The sequence below is a fragment of the Schistocerca cancellata genome, chromosome 1 (genome assembly GCF_023864275.1).
Source record: "Schistocerca cancellata isolate TAMUIC-IGC-003103 chromosome 1, iqSchCanc2.1, whole genome shotgun sequence".
NCBI classification, from domain to species: domain Eukaryota; kingdom Metazoa; phylum Arthropoda; class Insecta; order Orthoptera; family Acrididae; genus Schistocerca; species Schistocerca cancellata.
The window spans coordinates 578,234,856-578,257,630 of record NC_064626.1 but is presented as its reverse complement, the minus strand read 5'-3'; the positions used below and the strand labels follow the sequence as shown (position 1 = coordinate 578,257,630).

Genomic DNA, 22,775 nt, shown 5'->3' with positions numbered 1-22,775 from the left:
TATAAACAGATCGCTACTACGGGTTGCCTATAAACGCCTGATGTTGCAAATACGTTTTCGAAACCGGTCGTGTCATTGAATAAAGATTTTTAACAGTCTTAGCGGTCCTTCTTATTCAACAGTTTCAGTTTGGCTGCGATGCTTATAATCACTTAAGGTGAATCCTCAGCCCTCCTTGTTATATTTCGAGCATCTGGTGACTCTCTACGTACCATGTCGTTGACGGGATTTAAGCTTTAATCTTCCTTCATTATTACATCCGTTTCTGTAATATGCAGGGCGAACAGTAACTCCACCGAAAATAATTCGATTGTTGTTTGGTATTAGCCACCCTAAGAATCCGGTTGCCTGTTACATCCATTTCTTTCGATTTCTTACCCACCTGTATGCTTGCATCTCTCCTACGTTGAAAAAAGTCTGCGTTACTGTGCAATTGTCTACAGCAGGCACTGTGAATTTTTTTTGGAAATGAACTTATCCACTCATTGCCGGTAACTGTTGTTGACAACATGAAAGCCAACTCTACCCTTCGTCCTCAAGCTTGCGTTTTGTATTGCTCGTTTATGTCTCGTTTATTTTTCCGGTAGTGATACGCTGCAGTACGCTCAGTTTTAGTGAAGAAGAGCTGTCCCACATCCACACTGTGCACGGATTCACTGAATGAAGTGAAATTTCGGCACAACCACACTACGCTGAGCTGTTCCTGCAGTGACAGCGACAACATTACTGTACTTCTTCATATCATAGTTGTTATACTAGTCAGCGTTTTGTGTGGTTTGTTTCGCTAGAAGCATATTACAAACTTTTTCGCTGTCATGGAAGTCTTTTCACAGAAATAAAGGTAACTGGAGTAACAAATGAAACATTGTAAAGAGCTTAATTTTAAATTAACAACAGCGTCATTTGTTAATTTAAAATTAATATTTATACAGTGGCTGACAGAGCCGCGAAATATTGAAAATGTTGTAAAGAGCACTGAACCCTATAAAAACAGAAAATATTCCTGAATAGCCTCAGAAATTCGGTCGGAGCTTTGGTTCACTATATAATTGAATTTGTTTATTTGCGTACACACACACAAACACACACACACACACACACACACACACACACACACACACACACGCCGTGTGACTTAGTACCCATGGAATTAAGACATTCCTAGCTCTCCCATTTTTGGTGTGTAGATTTGACATTTGGTGGTATGTGGGCCTAGGTGTAGAACATCTGCAACAGTTTAATTCGAATTTGGTATGTAAGTCACACCTTATGCTGACAACTATGAAGTGCTTAAATTAAAGTAGTGACAGAGCAGATTAAACCAAATAGGTTAAAGAAAACCAAAACTACGTTTATAGATTTCGTAGATTTAGTGAAAGCTTTTGACAATCTTGACTGGACTACACTCTTGTGGCAAGTAGGGGTAAAGTACAGGGGGAAGGGGGCAAAATAAAGGTTATTTATAACGTTCTATACGATTCAGAATTGTTGTAAGAGTTGAAGGACATGGGAGGGAATCAGCGAAGAACTTGGACGAACGGAAGAAGTAAATGCACATGGTTTTGAAAATGGGTTATAGGAGGAATTAAAAAAAATAAAAACAAAAAAGGGCTCTTGGTGTGCATTCGAATTAAATCAAGTGATGCCGTAGGAATTAAATTAGGAAATAAGCTACTCAAAATTATGTGTGAGGTTTGTTGTTTGCACAGCAGAATAAACGATGATGTCTAGTCTTAATGACTAGTGTCTCGGTTGCGAACGCTACACAAGACTGACACCAAGGCAGCAACTCGGCAGATGTGGTTCATGCTTCATGTGTTCACTAGCTGGGACGTTATATAACGCCGTATTTTGTATTCGTCAAATTTTTAAATAGTTGTAAGGATGCTGGACAACTGGTCAACATAAAAAAGTAAACTACTTTTAAATTTAGCTTGAAGTTAATATCATGGTCTAAAAACATGTAGCCAAGAGAAAAGCTGTTTTGGTGGACAATGAGAAGGTTTTGTCTCGTATTAAAACGATAGGTAGCCGTCAGGACAGACTAGAATGAATGTAAAATTGTCTCCCGAATATAAGAGAAATTGTTTCAAGGCTACTCAAAATAAGATACCCCTTAAAATACAGCATGTTTAATGTGTAAACTTACGAAATCTCTTTTAAAAAAACAATCACGTGAAAATAAGTAAGAATCATTGTTATCGTAATAGACGAATGGAAATTGCTGGGGAAACTGACTTTGAGTTCTAAACGCTACTTTAACTGTAGGTTTTACACTACTCCTAATAGCACCTCATATCTAAATAGAGATTCTGACGTTTATTTTGTCAGAAATTTGAAATCTTTTAGAAAAGTAACGTATCGAGGTAGTACATTCCTACTGCATATCGAAATTCAAGTAGAATGGAAGATGAATCTGGTTTGCAGTACGTTAGACATTTCCCAGTCAATTTGTACTACCTAACCTGTGGTCGGAAATACGGCGGGCTGGTGGGGGGGGGGGGGGGGTTGAGGGAAGCACGGATTGTCATAAATAATGTAAGTCGCACGTGCATTGCTTCTCAAATGAGAGCTCAGTCTAAAGAAAGGAGTGAGAGAATGAAAGTAATTAACTCGCCCCGCACTCTACTGAAATAACAGATCTTTCATTCGAGTAAGTGTGAAAGTAGATTACCCCGAAGGGCTGATGAGGCGAGTAATTTGTATACGTGATATAATAACGAGCTAAGTGGTAGGCTTTCCATAGAAATGAGGATGCTTTCACTTAATTCTGAACCGCTGCTTAGCGTTCTCTTCCCTTCCTCTCTTTCTCTCTATCTCATTTCTCTAACTCCATGTATCTCCATAACTGTATTTTCTTCCTAATTATTTCCTCTTTATCTGAATCTGAAGTCTTTTAATTTATATCACAATACGATTAAAATTTGGTAACGATTGTAATACGACACTTCCGAGGGGACATTTTTATAGGAATAAATATCCCTTAGTCTCTTTCTCTGTATCAAACGCGAATACGAGGGTTGCCCAGAAAGTAAGTTCCGATCGGTCGCGAAATGGAAACCACTGTGAAAGCCAGAAACCTTTTATTTGCAACAGTTAGGCACTCCTTAGACCTACTTCTCTACGTATTCGCCGCTCCAACTTCGAGTTTTGTCGCAGTGTTGTATAAACTTTCCAGTATCCTCGTCATAGAAAGTAGCTGCTTGTGCTTTCGGCCAGTTATCTGCACTGTTCTGCAGCTCGTTGTCTGTGGAAAAATTTTGTGTTCATATCCAGCTGTTCTTGGGAGCAGAGATGAGACTCAGCGAGAGACAATTACGGACTGTATTTTGGGAAATAAGATACTAAAACCGTAGGTGATCAAACACTTCCCATGAGAATTTCAGGAGGAGCGTCTTCACTGCCCCTGCAGTGTGCAGCCGAGAATTGCCATTAAGAAGAAACTGCTCGACACTTGTGTTATGTGGGCTGCATGAAACTGTCGAAATCTCCAACCAGGCCCTCATACTTGGCGGGAGACGCTATTCCCTAGGCATCTTTAGGTGCTCACTGTTCACTCAGAATTGAATAGATCGACGCCCAACACATATGTGCAGAGCTTTGCCGGATTTTCCCAGTGGTTTCCATTTGGCGACCGATCGGAACTTACTTTCAGGACAACCCTCGTATTTTCTCTTTTTCAAAGTGTTATTTTCGCTTTGAAAATTTCACACTGAAATTCTTTTGGTGTTAGTATAGCACTCCTATTGCCAAGACTTGTATACTAAAATGTCAATATGAGCGAGTGTTTTACGAGGCATGCTTGTGCGTATGTGATGCCTGTTCCATGTGATTTTGTTCTTAGATGATTTGAGTGCCGAAGATTACGCTGCAGTATCGATTATGAATCTGCAGTAGATCCTCAGTGACATTTCTCCAGCCCACCTAACGATATCACAGTGGAAGAACGCTCCAGACTTATCAAGTTGCGTCAAGTCTGACATGTGGGTCACCGATTTTGATATAATTTTGCACGGACGGTGTGCACTGAAAAAAAGAAGTGCATGTTTTGTCTTTTTGCTAGACGCAACTTAGTTTCATGAAACAATCGAAGTCAAAGTTCTTGACGGAAAATCGTACTTTAATATTGTATATCGAAAGATCGTGTAAAAACAATAATTTCTTTACTAGTATAACTAGGAGTCCAAAGATAATAATGTTCTAGGTATTAAGGTTTTTGTGTTTTCCTGCTGTAGCTCGGGTGCACGTCATTCTATATGTCTAGCAGAGCGAAGTCAGTGGTGGAGAAGTCGAGGTCTTACACTACAAAACCGCTGCTGGTCCATATTCGAATCTTGATCACGGCTGATTCTCAACCGACTTGCACTTTTGAAGTCCCTCTCTTTGACAAACGTCTGACGTTTACTATTTCCGACAGTTAAACAATTTCAAAAGTTCAAAATCATGCGACATCACAGCAGAGCAGACAATTACAAGGTACCGTGGATGATATCAAAACTCATGCATTGGTTCATAACCAGCTGTACAAGCCTTTCATACACTTGGTGGGGAACCAAATTCACATCCGATAGATCTGTGTTAGGCAACTTGAATCAAATACGTTTTCCAAAAAAAATGTACCGGAAACGTGTCCCTGCAGCGAGATTTTGTTCATGTGTTGCACATGGTGCGAGAAATATTTATGTCTTTTCCTGTCTGTATGGTCGGTTTCACCCTCCTACTTGAGAGAACGCTCATGATTAGACGCTCACTTAGGATTCCGCAATACTACACTGTAGTGTAATTTTGTAGTGTGGATCATGATGAAAAAGTCAGTACATCAGACCAGGTATGCACGCTGCCCTCCGTTGACGGGTAGTTAATCTCAGAACCATAGACGTCGTAAGATTTACCTAAGAAGAATAGTTAAGGGGATTCCACACCAACAGGGAGGAGACCTGCTAAACGTTAAGACCAGCGCTTCAAAACTATCACTTTACAGCTGTAACTGGTCCTATAGCTCGTCTGTAGAAAACTTGCTTGCTGTAGGAGTTGTGCCGGGTTCGATCACTGGACTCAAGAACAGACCTAAACAATACGCACAAGGACCTAAGCACATCAATCATCAGTTTCAAGCTACGTCCATATATGATAATTTATTAACAACACATAAAGCACCAATCGTGCTTCACAATTGGCAGTATTACACCAATTCTGTCATGTCTCTGTTTGCAACACAAAACAATGAATATAATGAATATCTTGAATGATGATGTTTCAAACCTATGTTGGAGTTAGAGAGTGACATATCTTTATAACTGGGTTATTCATAACACAGATGCGGCATTGCATGTCCGCCTTGTTGAATGCACTAATGTAAGCGTCTCTCGGTAGTAACATGAATACCTCTTAACATTTCTGCAGACACAGATGCACAAGCATGACGTATTCATCCTTTTAACACATCAGGATTTTCCAAAATATTCAAATGGGTGTAAATTCGTAAGTGACCACTAGATAAAATTCTTATTTCATATACGTGTGACTTAAAGATGATGGCATTAATTAATGTCACACCTGGAAGGGGTCGAGGAAGTTGTTACACATGATCAATAAGTGACGTAATTGCATTACGTATGCACTGGCTTACTGTAAATGTGAACGATTGCATCTGAAGATGAGTCTAATAGTCTCTAAATCGATCACGTTACGAAACAAATTGCAGATAATGTAATTGCGGTTCGAGGCATAAAAGCTTCGTTGACCCGTTACTATTCAAGAAGCTAGTTTTTGAGGTAATAATTGTGCTTACGGTGTCCTTAATACATGTCTAAATTTATCAAAAGTCTCAAAAAGCAAAACAAAAACTCCAAAAGTCTTGTTCTCCGAAGCAATTATTTCACTCACATCGCTTCATTTTGTTACCCCAGTAGTTCACTACTAGTGCTATATTAAACTGAGCTCTTCCTCTTTTTTATGAGCATTCCCTTACATCGACCAAAACTAAGGCGATGTGCCATCCATAGGCAATAGCACAGTCAGTGAACCATCTGACGAGGCTGTTGCTCAGGCTACTTGATCATCAAGGATAAGTACCTCGTCACGAAAATCTGGTCAAGATACGCGTAATTCTCTTGCGAGAAACGTGCAGCATGCATTAATTTTCATTAAAAGAGGAAATCATCAGTGTCACTCATAATATTAATAATAATTCTTTAACGTAACAGTCCTGGTAGCGTAATAGTCTGTTAATTAGTGTTGTGAAGTTATCGTTAATGAGGCATTACAGACGTACAATTTTAAGATGCTAGATTTATTTACCAGCCAAAAAAGAAACATACGTCAAAATTTACAGTTTCAGAATATACTACATTTTCTTTCAAAAATACTACATCTGTAAAAAGACGTAAATAGAATAAAGCTTCGTGAGTAGCTCCACTAGAAGGAAATTTCTTGACTTGCGTATTAGACCCGCAATTAATCTTAGTCAACACTTGTCCAAATGAGGGATGTATATAAGCAGACTGCTGTCAACGGTTATTAATCAGACGGCCATAAATCGTCAGCTAATGGGTTTGAATTATTCATAAACGCGTTATAATGCATAATTGGCGCCATCACGGAAGCGTATAATGATTTCTGGCCAGTGCTGTCTGCTTCTTAAATCGTGACTATGTGGAATCTGCACTTCAATAACCGTTAACTTTTAGTTTCAACGGAGACTACCCTTCAGTAACCCTAATATGTGCATATGTCGCTGGACATACCTCCAACTTCATCTGAAAATAGTTTACCTGCAACACACAGAATGTAAAAGGACTTAAGTCAAGGCCCCTTTAATCGGCCTTGTTCTGAAGAGGGACGAATTCAATATCGCGAAAACGCTAGTGGCCTTAATGTTTGTCAGGCAGTGCTGTATTTAGGTACGAATCATCGGTCACCTTGACTGGCATAGACGTTTTTACTTCTGTAACTGAATCAGTCTTCCTATTTAAGACGAAGATTACTTTTGATTTATGTGCAAGGAATGGATGTATTATGTAAATAGCAGGCTTCCTACACACGGCAACACTCGTAATGTTTACTAAAAATAAACACAACCTAAAGCACAAGGCTGTTATGAAGGAAATGTAAAATCGTATTACATTGCCGACTGGAGGACTCTAAGGGGTTGGCTCAGCCGAGTGCCTGGAGAGAATCACTTCATACGCGCAAACGTATCGGGTGGTTATAATTAAAGTGCAGTTACTTACAGAGGTTCAGTGTGGGCTGTAATTATCGTATGCCAGCGAAACTTGGTAGACATTCTAACGCGTTAATGAGGCACGTATTTACACTGGAAAAAAATTAGTTCCAATTTGGGCCGACAGATGTAAATCTGCAGCTATGAATGCAAGAAAGACGCATGGAAATGTTCATCAGGTTACCTTCCACTGGGAAAGCTGTTGCACTCATCGACTGTTATATTGACTTGTAAATTATAAATTTCAGCGATCAGTCGTTCTTTCCAAATTTTATTGGCAGATTTAGATTTCAAGTAGAAGCTAGTCATTCTCAATGCACTATTATTTATTCTCAATGCAGGTTACGTCTGTAGGTTGGGCTTCTTCCACAGTTCATTGAATACTCAATGAACTGTGGATGAAGCCCAACCTACAGGCATAACATGCATTGAGAATAAATAATAGTACATTGAGAATGGCTAGCTTCTAGCTGAAATCTAGATCTGCCAATAAAATTTAAAAAGGACGACTGATCTCTGAAATTTATAATTTACAAGTATAGAAATGTTTTCATATGTAGTAGAGTAAAAATGGGATTTGGGAATAAAAGATCAAACAAACGAGAAAGGCATAATGTTGATTTTATTATTAACTGCTGCTTGCACAGTTTGTTCGGTATGAGCACCAGAGACGTCGACGAGATGCTTACAGCGCCAAATTTGTACCTGGTGGCCAAAATTGGAGCTATTTTTTTTAAATAAATCGATTCCTCGTTAATGCTTTAGAATACCTACCAAATTTCGCCACTAAATGATAACTATAGCCCACGTTACATCTCTGTGAGTAGCTACACTTTCATTATAACCTCCTTGTACGTTTTCTTTTCGAAATGTCGCTGTTGTGACTTAATTGTACCTGTTAACTGTACTTGACCGTGATGAGTGCGTGTAATGGCGATGGGGCAGAAGGGTACGCAGCGTACGCCTCCGCAAGACAGCAAGAGGCCGCCGAACGTGACATCATCATCCGACAGACGGACCACCACCAGTTCTGTCACATTCCTTCCCTCGCACCACGACAAGGTTTGGAATTTAACACAATATATTGGAGAAAAGTCTGGTTATCAGGAACTTCACAGCACCACCTCATTGCACGCCACATACTGGCGATGAAATTTTTCACTCTCCAAGAGTAGGATCGCCTATCTCAGTGTAGGGCGCCATCGGACAAGTGTGTCTTAGTGATGAAGGCTACAGTGGCAGGTTAAATTCGAAGTGGCTGATCGTTAATAGTTATGCCACACAGGTGGTGTAATCTGTATGATACGAGGTGTGTGTATCTAAGGTATAAATATCGAATATACAACAGCTATCAACAGTAAGACAAACAAATACTATTGGATATCATATAGTATCTTGAAACTCCAAGTAATATATCAATAAACACAAACACAATAAACATATATAAACACATATAGTTTCGTATGAGAATAGCTCGAAGTTCTGCTGAGACCTTCTCACCTGAAATACGTAGAAATATGCCATTATCAACCAAGAAGCTGCTTAAAATATACCACACATCCAAAACTAGTACATCACTTTCCTCAACAGATGGCAACTTACTTTCACCAGACTTATTGTATTAAATTTTTTCTTTCACATTTGCATTACATGAATTATATTCTCATCAACTAGGCAGAAACAAATTATATAGAACTACTTCAACAATTGTTAAACATTCAGTTCTTTATAACCTCATAGAAATTATCATGTATTATGCTCTCCATATTATTAAAAATAAATCATTAACAACTATCTACCAATAAGGCTGTAGTAATAAGAACCCTTTGCTATTAGATTTAGAAGCATCTGCAGAGTCTATGAGTGATCGTCAGCATATCGTATCTAAACCAACACTTTCTGAACAAGAAAGGCATTTCAATATTATATCAGCAACAAAGTGTCGGTGGGCCCACACAGATTTTTCTCATTGTCTTATTGCTATCTAAAAATTCCAGTTATTTAACCTACCTCCTCTTCATACTAAATAGATAAACTGACTTCACCCACGTAAGAAATCCGTCTGCTGAAACGGTAGTTAATGAAACAGAAAAGTACTGCCGGTGTGACTGTCAGGAAAAATACACAAGTTAGACATAACAAAAATTCATTTGGATTGATAATTATATCTTACCGTGGCCATCTACTGTGTCATGTGCTTGGTTTACAATATTTTTAAGACTTCAGAAGTTGGCGGATCAAGACTTTCGGTGTAGGAACGTTTTCAAGGTTTCTTAAAATACTGTTATAGCATGCTCTTGTTTCTTTGTCCGATAACCTATCGCCACTAGACGCCGAGAATATAGACTAGCGTGTGCGTAAAGAATGGATCCCTTTGGAATAATAACAATTTGGCCATATGTCATCGTCATTTTGAAACTACTACTTTGATGCTGAGCTGCAGTGAAGATCAAAATATCAACATTGGTTTTAGTTTCAAACTAATGTGGTCAGACGCCCAACAGCATTTTATTCAACGCAAAACGACCCGTGGAAACAATCGAACTTCTAGAATGTATTTTTTTGTGCAGCTTTCACAATTATCTAACTAGCAGTTATGTTGTTTCACCATGAGCTACTAAGACAACCTGTATTATTCGTACCAGTGTCATTTGTTGCTAATCATCATAATGCACAACAATTTTTGAATTATGGTTTTTGCAAGGGAACCTGCAGGATATCCCATTTCAATCTACATACCGTTAAAAACGCGAACTCGACAACAAACTTCGATACATATATTTTCATTTTTTTTGAGCCACACTGCAATGTACATAACCTGCTGCTGATTCTTGCTGAAGAGTCGGTTACCTGCAACGATTCTTTTTCAATAACTCTATTTCATTGCCTCACAAGCGGAGAACGAATCGCGTTGTAAACTTAATAAATCCTATTTCTAATTTGAACAGTGCGGTAGTTAATAAAATTTGAATATGGAATTGCAGTTATATTAAACTGAACGTGTTCATCATGATAAAGGTTGGATGCTCCGAAAAGTTCGAAAATTTAATATCAGACGGAAGACAGAATTACACTATGAGATTTACATTACCGGATTCCCGCCAGAGAACCTTATTACTTGGAGCAAATAGATAATCAGTTCACGATGCACCTAAAATGGAACTAAGAACTCATAGATTTCCTAACTCATAGATTTCTTACATTAGCGATAAAGGTCGATAAAACGTCATATTTTCGCTGTATATCTATTGAGGTGTCCCTTTGAAACCTCTCGTATTTTAAATGCCAAGACAAAGACTACCTTTGGTATGATGATTGAATTTCACCATATGCAGTAATACCTCTGAGAATTAATATTCCCTCGTCAGATTTAAGACCGCATGAATTGATAATGGTGATTCCACAGGAGTGCTTGCAAGCAGCAGTGTGGTTTGCAGAAACAAAATCGCCGATTAATGTGCAAAGAAATTATCGAAGGTTGCAGGGATGCGATTCAACCGACGTAAAAACAATTAAGGAATGATTTCGTATATTTCTGACGGTTGGAAGTGTTCTGAATTATTCTGTCGCCGTGTTTCGGAAGAGATAAGTGTTTCTCGGATGTCCACGTACGTCAATACGGCAGGCAGCTAGACAACTTAAAGCATTCCGAGCAACACTGCGTCGTGTAGTACATCAGCGTCTTCGCTTATATGCTTACAAAGTACAAATTCAGCAACATCTGAGGCCGAACGACAAAACATGCCAACAACAATAATCTGCTACGGATATGATGCAGTGTGCTGACATGAATGCCAGTTTCCTGGTAAGATGTTCCTTCCCTGATGAAACAACTTTCCATACATCGGAAACGGTTAATGGACACAATGTTCGGATTTGGGGCTCAGAACATTCGCATGTTATCATTGAACACGTCCGTAATTGCTGTGACGAGTTATCACAAACTACGTGGGTGCTAACCATGTGATAGGTGGCATAATTATTTCAGGCGTAAAATTTAAGAGTTGAAGTATACTTACAACCAAAATGAACAATTATCTTTTGTTACATAACGTCTAATTTGGTGTGACTGTGGGTCAGAGCACAGTTACATTTATATACATAGATAGAACCATTCTAACAGATGTGCTAATACAGACTGTCGCTGGTAATGCAACTCTAAACAATATTCAATAGAAAATCGTGCACGTAGCACTGTTCATTCCAATAGAAACTCCTGCACGTAACGCAGTTCAAAGACAAATTACAGAAACATATACAAGGGCCTGCATTTTATCGTGAAAGGTGTAACTTGTTGTCTGTAACTCTGTTGTTGCTAGACACGGTTCTCTTCTCGATGCTTGCTGCAGACTAGTCGTTGACTGGAACGTAGTCTGGTGTAGAGTTGACCTCGTGTCCGCGTGTCAGTCTGTTATAAGACATGGCGCCGACGGTGGCGCGGAGAACTTCTGTGGGCGCATCTTGCCACTTCCACCACATTGGTGTGGCCAGCGATGATCCTGTGGCAAGGAGAATCTTTGTAGTGTCGGTAGCAGGTACCAGCGCTACGCCTATCAGCTATACTGCAGTGATCTAAACTGAACATCTGTAAAGGCACGGTAGGATTTTGGACCCGGTGTTCTTTGCAGAAAATACAGTAAATTGGTCAGAATATCAAGACAAGTTGGAGCAGTATGTTTACCCTTAAAACACAAGGCTTGCAACCCAACACCATCTTTCAACAAGATGGAGCTCCACCGTATTGGTCAACGGATGCTCGCAAGTTGCTGAATAAGAAATTTAGGATCGAAAGCAGAGAACCCATTGCCTGGCCCGATATTACCACACTGGATTTCTTCTTGTGAGGATTTGTGATGGACCATGAGTATGCGCCCAAAGTGGACGACATTCCAATGTTAAGACGTCGAATAACTGATGGTTGGTTGATTGATTTGGGGGAGGGGACCAAACAGAGAGGTCATCAGTTCCATCGGATTAGCGAAGGATAGGGAAGGAAATTAGCCGTGCCCTTTGAAAGGAATCATCCCGGCATTTGCCTGAAGCGATTCCGGGAAGTCACGGAAAACTTAATGCAGGATGGCCGGACGCGGATTTGAACCATCGTCGTCCCGAATACGATTCCAGTTTTGCTAACCAACGCGCCATCTCGCTCGATATCTCAGAGATGTGACTTCATCTGTAACAGTGGACGTGTTACGAAGAAAATGGCAAGAAACTGAACACAGACCCGATATTTTTCGCGCTACAAATTCTTCAACTGAATAAATTGTTTGAGGTAGTCTAGGATACGGTGCATTTTCACTAGCGTATCTACAATAGTTGGTTTTTACCTGGGCCTTCGAAACATAGGACGGAGGTAAGGGACACCCTGTATTATTCATGTAATTTTTAACGGATCGTTTAAGCACTCTATATACGACTTTAAGACGGTGCACCATCCCACAGCTGTAACCCCACATCCTGCCACTACTGTTTCGTTTCTTCTTCGTAGAATTCACATTCGCATGGCTACGACTACCCAACAAGAACGTAATGCAATCCTGACAACTCATACATCAGCTCCAACAGCTTACCATTCCATTTAACTCACATATTCGGCACCACCCCAAAAACAGTTGTAAAAGAACCGTTCTGATCCTCAGTATGAACTATAAAAAAAGAGAAGGAACTGCGTTATTTGAAGTTCACAAAAATTACTGATTGTATGTGACGGCTGTTGGTAGTCTTCATAAGGGCCTGCTTAGATGGAGTGGACATTCATTAGCATTCATGGCGTTTACTCCAAAGTTATTCATCGTCTCTCAGTTCGTAGTACGTTGCACGTATACATCTACATCATTATAATAAAGTTCTTATATAATAGACATATATATAAACTTAAAAATTTTGTGTTCTGCCTTATGGCAGGTCTTGTCACGGGGGAGCCTCGTCAGAGAGGGCCACCACATGAGCGTCTTGGGAATTGATTCCGGTGGTTGTTCCCCGTTACCTTCCACTGATGATAATGAGGACAACACAACACCCAGTCCTTGAGCTGAGAAAATCTCCGAGCAAGCCGGGAATCGAACGCGGGCTCCTTGGCGTGACAATCCGCCATGCTGACCACTCAGCTATCGGGGCGGACATACATATAAAAGAAATCGCAATTCATGTACTTTACATACGAAAATTTTCGTTAGTTTTCAGTCTAACATTTATCTGTACGTAACTTGATGCGACACCTTTCTTATGTGGCGCCTTATTCTCGTTCTCGCTCGGCATTAAATACAACCTAGGAAGCTCAAACACAACTTTCGTGAAGTTGAAGACCATGTCGCTGCATCTGTTTGTTTCCTATATCTTCAAGCGAATTTTTTTATCTGCCTTTATCTGACTTATGTTCCCTTGCGACAGCCGGGGTGGCCGAGTGGTTCTAGGCTCTACAGTCTGGAACCGCGCGACCGCTACGGTCGCAGGTTCGAATCTTGCCTCGAGCATGGATGTGTGTGATGTCCTTAGGTTGGTTAGGTTTCGGTAGTTCTAAGTTCTAGGGGACTGATGACCTCAGAAGGTAAGTCCCATAGTGCTCAGAGCCATTTGAAACATTTTTTTGTTCCCTTGCAAAACATCGGTTTTATAGACGTACTTAAATTAAACTTATTTTCGTGATCTGTTTCTTCCATTGTTACATTGATTCAGGAATGAGATATTTCGGACGTCATTAGCTGATTGCGACTGGTATTTTATTGTTGTGTATGAACCATTTTATGGTCGTGGTCGTGGGGTGTAGCAAGTATACGACTAGATCCCGGCGTTGGAGGTCCTGGGCTCGATACCGAATATGAGCGTGGATATTTACACTCTAAGTTCTTCCAGAATGGCCCCAGGGCTGACTTAACCTGCTGTCTAATGATTACGCGAGACCTTTCCTGAGGGTGAAAGGCGGCCAGGGCAATGTGTCCACCATCCTCCCGCACTTACAAGGGAACCTCCCCATCGCACGCCCCTCAGATTTAGTTATAAGTTGGCACAATGCACAGGCCTTGAAAAACTGAACACAGATCAATCGAGAAAACAGGAAGAAGTTGTGTGGAACTATGAAAAAAATAAGAAAAGTAAGCAAAATGCCTCGGACCTTTGGAGGTGACGGAGTCCCACCTCTAACTGACATACCAGGGACTCCTAAGATGCGACTTGGCAAACAAATGGTAATGAGATGGGGAGCTATTAATATCAATGGGGGCTACTCTGGGAAGAAGGTAGAGCTGGCAGAGGCTGCAAGTAAGTTGGGGCTGGACGTTTTAGCTGTTAGTGACATTCGGGTAAGGTGTGAGAAAGAAGAGGAAGTGGGAGAATACAAGGTCTACCTGTCAGGATTCAAAGCAGGAATAGCACAATGGGGTGTAGGGCTTTACATCAGGAAAGAAATGGAACCCAGCGTAGTTGCAATAAGGTATGTAAACGAACGACTGATGTGGATAGATTTGACAGTCCAGCAAGAAAATTAGGATTGTGTCAGTATATTCGCATTGTGAAGGGACAGATCAAGATAAGATGGATAGTTTTTATGAGGCACTCAGTGATGTAGTTGTTAGAGTAAAGGACAAGGACAGTGTTCTGCTCATGGGTGATTTTAACGGCAGGATTGGAAATCGAACAGAAGGTTATGGGTAAATTTGGAGAGGATATGCAGGCCAACAGGAACGGGAAAAATCTCTTGGATTTCTGTGCCAGTATGGGCTTAGTAATCACAAACTCCTTTTTTAAACATAAGAACATTCACCGGTATATTTGGGAAGGCAGGGGAACCAGATCTGTCATTGACTATATAATAACAGATCAGGAATTCAGGAAGGCTGTGAGGGACACACGTGGATTCAGGGAATTCTTTGATGACACTGATCATTATTTAATCTGCAGTGAAATTGGGATTGTGAGGCCGAAAGTGCAGGAGGTCAGGTCCATATGTAGGAGGATAAGAGTGGAGAAACTTCAGGATAAGGAAATCAGGCACAAGTACATAACAGCGATCTCAGAAAGGTACCAGTTAATTGAATGTAGTCAATTACAGTCATTGGAAAAGAAATGGACAAGGTACAGACACAGTACTAGAAGTGGCTAAAGAATGTCTTGGAACAGTAGTGTGTAGAGGTAGGATGAAGCAAACAGCTTGGTGGAATGATACAGTCAAGGCAGCCTGTAAAAGGAAAAAGAAGGCGTATCAAAAATGGCTACATACCAGAACCCAGGTAGACAGACAAAGTTATGTTGAAGAAAGAAACAAAGCCAAACAGATAATTGCAGCATCCAAGAAGAAATCGTGGGACGACTTTGGAAACAGGTTGGAGACTATGGGTCAAGCTGCTGGAAAACCATTCTTGAGTGTCATTAGCAGTCTTCGAAAAGGAGGTAAGAAGGAAATGACAAGTATTTTGGACAGGTCAGGAAAACTGCTGGTGAACCCTGTGGATGCCTTGGGCAGATGAAGGAAATATTTTGAAGAGTTGCTCAATGTAGGTGAAAATGCGATCAGTAATGTTTCAGATTTCGAGGTAGAATGGCATAGGAATGATGATGGAAATAGGATCAAATTTGAGGAAGTGGAAAAAATGGTCAATAGATTGCAGCTCAATAAAGCGGCTGGGGTGGATGAAATTAATTCGGAACTCGTCAGGTCTTAAATGGCTACACAGGATAATTAAAATGGCCTGGGGGTTGGGACAGGTTCCATCAGACTGGACAAAAGCAGTAATCACACCAATCCTTAAACATGGAAACAGAAAAGATTGTAACAACTACAGAGGTATCTCTTTAATCAGCGTTGTGGGTGAAATCTTCTCAGGTATTGTTGAAAGGAAAGTGCAAGTATTAGTTGAGGACCAATTGGATGAAAATCAGTGTGGGTTTAGGCCTCTTAGAGGTTGTCAGGACCAGATCTTTAGCTTACGGCAAATAATGGAGAAGTGTTATGAGTGGAACAGGGAATTGTATCTATGCTTTATAGACCTAGAAAAGGCATATGACCGGGTTCCTAGGAGGACGTTATTGTCAGTTCTACAAGATTATGGAATAGGAGGCAAACTTTTGCAAGCAATTAAAGGTCTTTACATGGATACTCAGGCAGCAGTTAGAGTTGACGGTAAATTGAGTTCATGGTTCAGAGTAGTTTCAGGGGTAAGACAAGGCTGCAACCTGTCTCCACTGCTGTTCATATTATTTATGGATCATACGTTGAAAACAATAGACAGGCTGGGTGAGATTAAGATATGTGAACACAAAATAAGCAGTCTTGCATATGCGGATGACTTAGTTGTGATGGCAGATTCGATTGAAAGTTTGCAAAGTAATATTTCAGAGCTAGATCAGAAATGTAAGGACTATGGTATGACGATTAGCATCTTCAAAACGAAAGTAATGTCAGTGGGAAAAAAATATAAACGGATTGAGTGCCAAATAGGAGGAACAAAGTTAGAACAGGTGGACGGTTTCAAGTACTTAGGATGCATATTCTCACAGGATGGCAACATAGTGAAAGAACTGGAAGCGAGGTGTAGCAAAGCTAATGCAGTGAGTGCTCAGCTACGATCCACTCTCTTCTGCAAGAAGGAAGTCAGTACCAAGACTAAGTTATATGTGCACCGTTCAATCTTTCGACCAACTTTGTTGTATGGGAGCGAAAGCTGGGTGGATTCAGGTTACCTTATCAACAAGGTTGAGGTTACGGATATGAAAGTAGCTAGGATGATTGCAGGTACTAGAAGATGTGAACAATGGCAGGAGAGTGTCCACAATGAGGAAATCAAAGAAAAACTGGGAATGAACTCTATCGATGTAGCAGTCAGGGCGAACAGGCTTAGATGGTGGGGTCATGTTACACGCATGGGAGAAGCAAGGTTACCCAAGAGACTCATGGATTCAGCAGTAGAGGGTAGGAGGAGTCGGGGCAGACCGAGGAGAAGGTACCTGGATTCGGTTAAGAATGATTTTGAAGTAATAGGTTTAACATCAGATGAGGCACCAATGTTAGCACTGAATACGGGATCATGGAGGAACCGTATAAGGGGGGCTATGCTCCAGACTGAACGCTGAAAGGCATAATCAGTCTTAAATGATGATGATGATGATGATGATGAAGCAAACTGAGCAGTCCATTCGCAAGATAGGCAACATGAAGAGTATTGTGGGCCTGGGAGCACCGCGGTCCCGTGGTTAGCATGAGCAGCTGCGGAACGAGGGGTCCTTGGTTCAAGTCTTTCCTCGAGTGGAAATTTTACTTTCTTTATTTTCTCAAAGTTATGATCTGTCCGTTCGTTCACTGACGTCTCTGTTCACTGTAATAAGTTTATTGCCTGTGTTTTGCGACCGCACCGCAAAACCGTGCGATTAGTAGACGAAAGGACGTGCCTCTCCAATGGGAACCGAAAACATTTAATCGCAAGGTCATAGGTCAACCGATTCCTCCACAGGAAAACACGTCTGATATGTTGTATACGACACTGGTGACGGCATGTGCGTCACATGACAGGAAGATGTTGTCGGACCCACCTAACTTGCACACTTGGCGAATGGGTAAAAAGATTCTTCTACCTTGCCCGATTTAGGTTTTCTTGTGGATGTGATAATCACTCCCAAAAAAGTGATGAAAACATAAGAGTTTGTCACATAAACTTGAAAGATTAAACTTTTCACTCGAGGGAAGACTTGAACCAAGGACTTCTCTTTCCGCGGCTGCTCACGCTAACCACGGGACCACGGCGCTCCTGCGCTCACAGAACCCTTGATGTTGCTTATCTTGCTCATGGACTACTCAGTTTGTATATTTTGCTTATTTTTTTCATAGTTCCACACAACTTCTTCCTGTTTTCTCGATTGATCTGTGTTCAGTTTTTTAAGGCCTATCCACTGTGCCAACTTATAACTAAATCTGAGGGGGGTGCGATGGGGAGGTTCCCTTGTTAGTACCGCGGCCAACAGAGACTGTACTCTACTGTATTCTGCTCAGGCATACTGCCTGGTCACTGGCTTTTCTTTACCTTTTACTATTTAACGAAGTAGTTTATTCCTTTTAGAAGCCGGAATACAGTTCAGTCAGAGGTACAATTGGAGAACCAAAGCAGAATTTGTGTTGAACCTATGTCAAGCTTTGAAGTCCTCAAGTTGAGATATTGTTTTAAATAAACCCTATTTCCAACAAGTCGATGAGTACTTGTGCTTTTTCTCTTTTTTCCATTGCCAACAGTCCACATATTCGGCATTTATACCTAGTCAACCACTACACATTCTATATGTCACGTTAGTCAGCAAAACACGGGAACTTCACCGACTTGATTTTAACATCAAATATCAGTCGTATCAGTGCTTTGCTGTGAGTCGCCCATATCATGTAAACAGACAGTGGCTGTGAATAGAGCCTTTGTGTTGAAACATAGTTACACTTTTGTGAAAAACTGTTTGCGTTTCTTTCTTGTTATACATGTACACAACGAACGTTTCTGTCATAGTCCTCTTTGTGCGGTATTTATGGTGCCGCTCTTTCGCGGCGGGCTTTAATGGCAGGATGTAGCTACTTTTCTCGCTTACTACGTCTCTCTCACCAGTTCCTATCAAGGCATTTCATCTGTACTGTTTTATCAGAAGCATAAGAATTGGCTTCAGACCTACTTTACAAATTAAACTGGAATGTGTGACTGTTTTTAAGATACGTAATAATGAAATGTTATTAACAGCACATAACGCTAATTAATGTAGATGTGAAGCTACAGCAAACAGTTACTGCTGAATATGGTCAAACATTACGTACTGTTGTGTTTATCATTTAGATAAGAAGAATTCGTCTTTGCAAACTAATATTCATTTCGTTTTTAACCAGACATATTTCGTTTGTTCAAAATCTGTTATTTAGTTGTAAATATTTTCTAGCAAATCTGCAGTGTTTCCTGACAGCACATTTGAATTATCTATCTATTTATAATTATATGGTTGTGCTTTATCCGACTTAACTTTCATTTTTATATTCTTTTCAGGTGTCCATCGGTTGTTCTGTAGGCACTTGATGCACACAGAACGCATTTCTAAATCATAATATATCATATATATATACATTAACTTTTGTGTGTTTCATCAGTAATTACTTATTAAAATACTTCACTTAAAAATTGAAATGGTAACGAAAAAAAAGTTAAAAAAACACGAAATGTGTCCCCAAGCATCCAGTCTCCCTTCATTCTCTCCCCATCAGACTACTCCACTCTCACTCTTCACATTTTTAGCGAGCCTTCAGTCAGCTACAAACCAAGTTAGAAAGATCATAAACAATGCGCAACAAGAAAAATAATGTCTAGCGAAATATATGAATGTAACATACTGTCAATTGCTAAACTCTAGTGTGTGCACCAAGTGGCTACAGAACAACTAATGCTCACATGAAAAGAATAGAAAAATGAGAAGTAAGAGTACTATATAATTGTAAAGAGTCGAATAATTGAAATGTGCCACCGGGAAGCACTACAGATCACCTAACAAAATGTGTAGAACTAAAAGTGTTACTTATATAAGAGACTATTGACGATGCATAGTATGAGCATGACAAGCAAAATAAATATTCAGTTTCAAAAGAGGAAATTATTCTTATGCACTTGGTGAAGTTCAGAATCAGCAGCAAATATTAACAATATTAAGCAGAAATTACTTTGTTCGCCAGGAACAAGACCGAGCTTCCTACCAATGAGAGAACGCGCTTTTGTAGCAACTCTGACATGACGTTAATCTTGAGCCAAGCGAAAACGCATTAAACGCACTGAAAACACTTGTTGCACAGTAAATGCTTGAGAACAACTTAACAAGGCTGATGCAGCGAACAGAACCCTTATGACGGTGCCACGTAACTTGGAGTGGCATCCACTAGATGCATAAGGACCTGCGGTAATCCATTTCAACTTCATGGACATCCACAGCTCACAGAGATTCGTAATAGTTAGTTCCAGCGGGAGTTTATGTCACTTCATTGTGTCCCATATGTACCCAGTAGGTATTACGTCACATGACCTGGGTGTCCCACAATCATCCTGAGGTCGGCAATATATTTCTCTGTCATTATTGTGACACATCACCTTGTTTAAATGATTTCGAAGACTGTGCGGTGTAAGGTAGCCTGATAATGGTACTTGATACCGAAACTAGTATTATTTTGACAAAATAAAAATGCGACTGTAGACTAAAGAAAATAGTTTTCATGACATTAACAGTATTTTCTGTCAGCGCTTGCCAGAATGTGACAACAGTTCTAAATAGGAAATAACTTGCTGATGTTTTACAAAAAGTTATTTATTTGGTCACGTAATGGCTGTCGACTTCATAGGTAATCGTTACATAATATCTGAATATCGCAAACGCAGATGAAGTGATGTGCAACGTTCATTAGATAAATAAATCGTAAGTACGTAATATCTTCGTAAATAGCGCATCATTTTAACTGTCGTTGCTACATTCAGCTATTACCTGACGATGGCTTAAGAAGCCGAAGTCGGTTCATGGTCAAATATAACAATATTTGGCAAAACGACAGGAAATTATTTTCTGTTCAATATTTTTTGCTATCAGATGGCAGTACTAGTGGGACTTCTATCTTCATTTTTGATTAGCAATACCGTTTTCGGCTAACGAGGTCATTATCTAGTTGTTATGTACTGAGATGACAAAAGTCGTGGAACTCCCAATCGGACATCCTTTTGCCGACGTTGTGCAGCACATCGACGTGGCCCCTGCAGAAATGTTAAGCGATGCTGGCTCTATAGCTGACGGTAAATGCGAAAATGTTTCCGGCTCAGGCTTTTGTGCACGAACTGGTTTCTCGATAATGTTCCGTAAATGTTCGATGGGGATTCATGTAGATCAAACTGGGTGGCCAAATCATTCGCTCGCTTCAAACAAATCCCGAACAATTCTGGCCCAATGAGATGGCGCATTGTTATCCATACAAATTCCATCATTGTTTGCTGAAAATAATCTCCTAGTAACCGAACATAATCATTTTCAGTCAATGAGCGGTTCGGTTGGACCAGAGGACACAGTCCATTCCACGTATTCTCAGCCCACATCATTACGGAGTCACCACAAGCCTGCACCGTGCCTTGTCGATAATTTGGGTCAATGGCCTGATGGGATCTGCACCACACACAAACCCTACCACCAGCTCTTACTATCTGAAATCACTGGCTCACGGTTTTCCAGTCGTCTAGGATCCAACCGCTCTGATCCCGGGCTCAGTAGAGGCTCTGCAGGCAGTATGCTGCTGTTAGCAAAGGCACTCATGTCAGTCGTCTGCTGCCTTAGCTCATTAACACCAAATTTCGCCGTACTGTCCTAACGGATACGCTCGCCTTACGTCCCACATTGATTGCTAGGGTTATTTCACGCAGTGTTGTATGTCTTCGCACTGACAACTGCACGCCAACGCTGCTGCTCTAGGTCTTTAAGTGAATGCAGTCGATCACTGTGCTGTCCGTGGTGAGAGGTAAAGCCTGAAATTTTTACACTGTAGATCTCGGAATATTGACTTCCCCAACGATTTACATAATGCAATGTCTCATGTCTAGCGTCAACTACCATTCCGCGTTCAAAGTCTGTTAATCTCCGAATACGGCCATAATCAAATCGTAAACATTTTCAGATGATTCCAGAATGAGATTTTCACTCCGCAGCGGAGTGTGCGCTGATATGAAACTTCCTGGTAGATTAAAACTGTGTGCCCGACCGATACTCGAACTCGGAACCTTTGCCTTTCGCAGGCAAGTGCTCTACCAACTGAGCTACCGAAGCACGACACGCGCCCGGTACTCACAGCTTTACTTCTGCCAGTACCTCGTCTCCTACCTTCCAAACTTTAATCGGGCACACAGTTTTAATCTGCCAGGAAGTTTCATATCAGCGCACACTCCGCTGCAGAGTGAAAATCTCATTCTGGAAACGTCCCCCAGGCTGTGGCTAAGCCATGTCTCCGCAATATCCTTTCTTTCAGGAGTGCTAGTTCTGCAAGGTTCGCAGGAGACCTTCTGTAAAGTTTGGAAGGTAGGAGACGAGGTACTGGCAGAAGTAAAGCTGTGAGTACCGGGCGTGAGTCGTGCTTCGGTAGCTCAGTTGGTAGAGCACTTGCCTGCGAAAAGCAAAGGTTCCGAGTTCGAGTCTCGGTCGGGCACACGGTTTTAATCTGACAGGAAGTTTCATTTTCAGATGAATTACCTAAGTACAAACGACAGCTCCGTCAATGCACTGCTCTTTTGTATCTTGTATACTCGATATTACCGCGATCTGCTTATGTGCGTATGACTATCGCATGGGTTTTGTCACCTCATTGCACATCTACCTTCGCAGTACACATATAGTCTGTTGCTGCATTTGTACCGCCATGCTGCGTATGCTGAAAAAGGAGTTTAATATTTCTTCAGAGTTGTTGTTCTATATTTCAAATAAGAGTTTTTTCGGATATGTAATAGCGTTTAGTGAATACGACTTCTGGACGTTGGAGGGATTAGTTCATTCGCACCGTTTTTCTAGTCGGCTTTCACCGACGGCTACA

At 40.7% G+C, this 22,775-nt stretch overlaps 1 protein-coding gene and 1 non-coding gene across 2 annotated transcripts in view; both read left to right on the top strand.

Annotated features, from left to right (window-relative positions):
• Window positions 1-22,775, top strand: part of LOC126161883 (zwei Ig domain protein zig-8-like) — an 811,818-nt gene that overhangs the window by 85,556 nt on the left and 703,487 nt on the right. The window lies entirely within an intron of this gene.
• On the top strand, window positions 22,321-22,395 carry Trnar-gcg (transfer RNA arginine (anticodon GCG)). Its single transcript has one exon. It is a non-coding gene; the product is annotated as a tRNA-Arg (tRNA).